The 6,000-nt window shown below is 42.2% G+C and overlaps 1 protein-coding gene across 4 annotated transcripts in view; it reads right to left on the reverse strand.

The window, feature by feature from the left end:
* The window catches only part of LOC101731425, a 64,067-nt gene extending 59,811 nt beyond the window's left edge, over positions 1-4,256 (reverse strand). For 2 of the 4 annotated variants that reach the window (XM_031905344.1, XM_031905345.1), the window contains exon 1: positions 3,828-3,927. The gene's annotated coding sequence lies outside the window, so the exon portion shown is untranslated. The other 2 variants (XM_031905348.1, XM_031905346.1) reach the window with 2 other exon arrangements.
* Positions 4,257-6,000: the final 1,744 nt, after the last annotated feature.

Raw genomic sequence — 6,000 nt, forward strand, 5'->3', positions numbered from 1 at the left:
TTTCTTTGTCACCTTCCACTCTGCGGTGATTAACTCCTTATTTGACTCATGAACTGGAGAGGTGGCTACTTTCTTTTTTAGGGAAGGAAAGAATTTATCAGCTGCTGTCCCCTTAGGGGTCTCTTCTGTTAAGGTTAATGCCTTCCTTACAGCTTTGACTAGGCTGTCTATAGCTGCAGAATACAATGCGGTCTCCTCCTCTGATATGAATGATTGACCCTCTCCTGGGTCATACAATTCTTCCTCCGACAATGAGTCATAAATGGACTCTCTTCGTCTCTTTGTAGCCAGAGATGAAGACGCTTCTTGAACACCTTGCACCATCCAGCTTCCATTGGTTGCTGTATATCGCAACCTTCTAGCTTGAGCAGTCTCTTTTTGAGTTTCACTGTTGGGAGGCTGAAAATAAAAATATCATAATTAATCTCCTGCTCAGTTACTTTGTGACCCCTTCCCAGAGCTAGGCTGTTTCATCACAGTAGCTGCAAGAGAAGGAAATCCATAAGCATCAGCAAAGTAGACTTACATTAACTTGCAAGTCGTTGAAATCCAGTCAGACGCTCACCATTCCGTGGTCCGACTGTTTCTCACACCAAAACGCACAAAAATAGGCACCCATCGTGATGTCACAGGCGCGTGCCGCATTCAGCGCGCCAACCTACGGCTTCGGCGTCACTTCCGTGAGCCTGCACTTCTGCCTTTCGTGCCAGACCACGCAACACACTCCTGCTCACGGGCTTCCTCTGGCTGCGAACCATACTGCCGCATCCCGGAATTTCCACAGAACTACGTGGAACAACGGACTGTTGCTGTGGTCTGTCTTCCCCCAAGAGCAACTGCTACTTCTCCCGGGAGACTCCCAACGCACACCGCTCCTTATGTGGTAAGGAGCACCTGACCAGTGACCTGGACAGGAAAAAGACTAGGTGCTGTGGGAGGAGGGATGCATACAGTGGAGGAAATAATTATTTGACCCCTCAGTGATTTTGTAAGTTTGTCCAATGACAAAGAAATGAAAAGTCTCAGAACAGTATCATTTCAATGGTAGGTTTATTTTAACAGTGGCAGATAGCACATCAAAAGGAAAATCGAAAAAATAACTTTAAATAAAAGATAGCAACTGATTTGCATTTCATTGAGTGAAATAAGTTTTTGAACCCTCTAACAAAAAAAGACTTAATACTTAGTGGAAAAACCCTTGTTTGCAAGCACAGAGGTCAAACGTTTCTTGTAATTGATGACCAAGTTTGCGCACATTTTAGGAGGAATGTTGGTCCACTCCTCTTTGCAGATCATCTCTAAATCCCTAAGGTTTCGAGGCTGTCTCTGTGCAACTCTGAGCTTGAGCTCCCTCCATAGGTTTTCTATTGGATTAAGGTCCGGAGACTGACTAGGCCACTCCATGACCTTAATGTGCTTCTTCTTGAGCCACTCCTTTGTTGCCTTTGCTGTATGTTTTGGGTCATTGTCGTGCTGGAACACCCATCCACGACCCATTTTCAGTTTCCTGGCAGAGGGAAGGAGGTTGTCGTTCAGGATTTCACGATACATGGCTCCGTCCATTTTCCCGTTAATGCGAATAAGTTGTCCTGTGCCCTTAGCAGAAAAACACCCCCAAAGCAAAATGTTTCCACCCCCATGCTTGACGGTGGGGACCGTGTTTTGGGGGTCATAGGCAGCATTTTTCTTCCTCCAAACACAGCGAGTTGAGTTAATGCCAAAGAGCTCTATTTTGGTCTCATCAGACCACAGCACCTTCTCCCAGTCACTCACAGAATCATTCAGGTGTTCATTGGCAAACTTCAGACGGGCCTGCACATGTGCCTTCTTGAGCAGGGGGACCTTGCGAGCGCTGCAGGATTTTAATCCATTGCGGTGTAATGTGTTTCCAATGGTTTTCTAGGTGACTGTGGTCCCTGCTAATTTGAGGTCATTAACTAACTCCTCCCGTGTAGTTCTAGGATGCTTTTTCACCTTTCTCAGAATCATTGACACCCCACGAGGTGAGATCTTGCGTGGAGCCCCAGAGCGAGGTCGATTGATGGTCATTTTGTGCTCCTTCCATTTTCGAACAATCGCACCAAAAGTTGTCACCTTCTCTCCCAGCTTCTTGCTAATGGTTTTGTAGCCCATTCCAGCCTTGTGCAGGTCTACAATTTTGTCTCTGACATCCTTGGACAGCTCTTTGGTCTTTCCCATGTTGGAGAGTTTGGAGTCTGCTTGATTGATTGATTCTGTGGACAGGTGTCTTTTATACAGGTGACTAGTTAAGACAGGTGTCCTTAATGAGGTTGACTAATTGAGTAGAAGTGTCTAACCACTCTGTGGGAGCCAGAACTCTTAATGGTTGGTAGGGGTTCAAAAACTTATTTCACTCAATGAAATGCAAATCAGTTGCTATCTTTTATTTAAAGTTATTTTTTCGATTTTCCTTTTGATGTGCTATCTGCCACTGTTAAAATAAACCTACCATTGAAATGATACTGTTCTGAGACTTTTCATTTCTTTGTCATTGGACAAACTTACAAAATCAGTGAGGGGTCAAATAATTATTTCCTCCACTGTATATGCTGTATTAACGCTTTCCTGTCCAGTGACCTAGAGGAGCGGGGATTACCCAATGTTGGTGAAGTGCTGCCATGATGACTTTTATCGGCCAGTGTATGGCCATCTTTGGTCACACTGAGGAACACTTTCCTTTTTCTTAGCAGAAGGTATACATTTTGGAAATTTATAATTTTACTTTCAAGTACTCCTTCCTATATACATACATCTCCTTCCCTAGCACATTGTGGTTCTAATCTCACACAATTTGGCTTACTTGAGATAAATTCTGAGGTTTGCACATTCACACACACAGAATTAGGCCATCCTTGCACACAGAATCATTTCCCTCACTCACTCCATCTGGCGTACCACCATTCAGTCATGTTATCATTTATTATCTATTTATCAGCTATGTTCACACATACAGCTTGGAATCACTGAATTCAGGATTTTCATCTGACTCATGCAACACACCTTATTTATTTCACTCACATGAGTTTCACACTCATGTGCAAGCATCAAGCAACCTTTGCACTGCAACATTATATTTAAAGGGGTTTGTCCGCCTTTGCTAAGCTCAACTCAGAATGCTATAAATTATGTTCCCCCCAGCAAGTCGATTTGCAGTGTAAAATCATATCTAATATGAAGAACACGGAACTTGAAACATAGCTAAATATGCTAAAGTTGCAGGCAGGAATCCCAGGTCATTTTACAGAGGGAGGAGCATCTTTTCCCATGGCAGTACAGGTTACATGGGAACGTGGGGACTAACAAACCTAGGATTGCCCCTTACTTTAATCTTATTGGTCAGCAGCAGATTTGTTCCCATTAGCTATATACAACAAGCTTGACATACTGTTCGTACAAGTTCTGATTATGATCTGCTCTCCACAGTTGTAAATAAAGCATTCCATTCCACATTATTTCCTCTCAAACAGCTTAAGAACTGCCAAAAAAAGAGTGAAAAAACTTATTTTGCTCGTCTTAGAATAAGAAGCCGTCAGGTCAGATCGCAAACTGAAGCCTGAACTCACACAACATAATTTACAAGCCCCCCCACTCCCTCCCTCCCTTTCCCAGCATATATCATGAAAGATATCAGCTTAGTTCATACTATTCAGGATTGCCTTGCCCGAACCTAGTTGTACATTTACGCAAGTTTTTTGTAGGTGCTCCCCCTCCCTCCTCTCCCTCCCCGCCCAGCGTGTACGGAACTATGGAGACATTAGCCTCCCTAGTTCTGTTTAGGATTAGATTGCCCAAGCGTGGCTGCTTACTTTTACATCTATGCGTCCCCAGCATCTATTGACATCAGAAGAGCAGTTACTTCCTGGTAAAGATCGTGAAAAAATGGGAGGGAAGTTATGAAACTTAGCGGATAACTTACAGGCATGCGCAGTACATTTTGAAGCTCCTACTGCCCGTCGCAGCGTTGTGCTATTTCTGAGCTCTGATGCAGTCCTGTCTGAAAAGGGATTGGTGGCCCCTGCCCCTATGTCCATACTAACAGCTATCATAGAGAGAATCACTAATCACTAAAAGTTTAAATAACTCAACAACGATTGAGATTTTTTAATGCACACACATTACATATTTACTTAAAATTACCTCATCTGCCGGGATAACCACATTTACGTGAAGGCGAACAATCCCCTTTAATATTTGACAGGTTTTAGCTGGTGTGTTTTTCGGATTTTGTTCCGAAAATGTCATGCTTTAATGTGGCCATACATAGACCGATTTAAGCTGCCGGTATTGGTCCTTTACACCAATTCGGCAGCTTATCTGCCTGTGTATGGGCACCAACGGCTGGCTTCCCTGAAATCTATGCACATGTGGGGCCCCAATATTCTGTTGGGGGGGGGGTGCCTAACATTTGCCATGCTACAGTTATTTTAACTCTCCTTTAACTTGTACCACTGCAGCTGGCTATGCTTTTTTTGAATCTATACTCAATATACTTATGCTGAATAAGTCAGTGCAAGACCTCTGTGTCTAGAGCATTTAGTATGTTTGTGTGTGCCACTCAGTATAGTCAGCACTGGCCTTTTAGGTTGTAGGTTATTTGATATGCTGATATGTTTTCTGGTTCTAAGGCCAGTGGCCTCATATGCTTTTATGCACTCTGTTTACTGAAACAAGAGGTTTTTTTGGCCTTTTGGGTTGAGGCTATTCAGTATGTTAAAAGACATGTAAAACCTACATTTTCCTATAATGTTTATAAAGGAATACTGTCATGGGAAAACAGTTAATAGAGCTTCTCCAGCAGAATCCTGCATTGAAATCCGTTTTTCAAAAACACAAATAGATTTTTTTAAATTTAATTTTGAAATTTCATATGGGGCTAGCCATATTTTCCAGGGTGCCATGACCATTTAACCTGTGCTCTGATAAACTTTAGTCACAATTTACTGCTGAGCTGCAAGTTGGAGTCATATCACCCAAATCCCAGCAGCCAATCGGCAGCTGACAAGGAGAAGGTAGCAAGATAGAAGTTCCCAGTAGATCAGAATAGCACATAGTAAGAAATCCAAGTCCAGCATGGGACTCCTCCAGTTACATGGGAGCAGGAAAACCAATAGGTTACCTGAAAGCAATTACAATGTGTAGCGCTGGTTCCTTCTGAAAGCTCGGACTCAATACACTAACATTGGCTGCCTACACACCAATATTACAACTAAAAAAAAACATTTGTTGGTTCAAGCATAAAGTGAGTTATTTGCTATGTAAACAGTATAATTTAGAAATAAAAAGTATACCATAAAAATTATGACAGTATCCCTATAAGTTGGGCACAGTATCTCCACCACCCAAACCAGCACCATTATATCTTCCTAAATCAAATAGCAGCTTTTCCAATTTTCCCTCTCGCGCATCTTCATTTTGACATTTACATCTGCCAACAGCACACGTGTGCTGGAAAGTTCATGCAATAAAGAATGCAGGCTTACACAGGCAGAACTTACTTTGAAAAAAGTCCTGCTTGGATTGTGCCCTGTAACAAATAAACTGAGCTCAGGGGGAGCTCATTTTCGTTTCGTGGACTGGAACATGGCAGTGGGCATCAAAGGGGTAATCCCTCGCCATGAGGAAGGTACAGGAAATTACCCAATAAAAAATGTTCTATTCCAAATGAAAGATGGCAAATAGGGAGATGAATGCAAATTATTTATTTAGAAAGGCAGAAGAAAGAACGGAATGACTGAAAAAGCCAGAAGAATGGGTATCAAAACTGTAGTGTTTGAAAAGGGCTTAGTCATTAAAGGACATGTCAAACCCTATTAAAAGAAACTTTCTCATATGAATTTATTAAAAAATGTTAGAGCTTTAAAGGTTATTTGTAAATGTAATTGCTATTGAAAGCAGCATAAACTCCTCGTATTTACTTTTTAAAAATGTTGCAAAGGCCAGTATCCTCCAGCAAGACAGGTCTGTCAATCTGCTGCCTTA

The sequence above is a fragment of the Xenopus tropicalis genome, chromosome 7 (genome assembly GCF_000004195.4).
Source record: "Xenopus tropicalis strain Nigerian chromosome 7, UCB_Xtro_10.0, whole genome shotgun sequence".
Classification (NCBI taxonomy): domain Eukaryota; kingdom Metazoa; phylum Chordata; class Amphibia; order Anura; family Pipidae; genus Xenopus; species Xenopus tropicalis.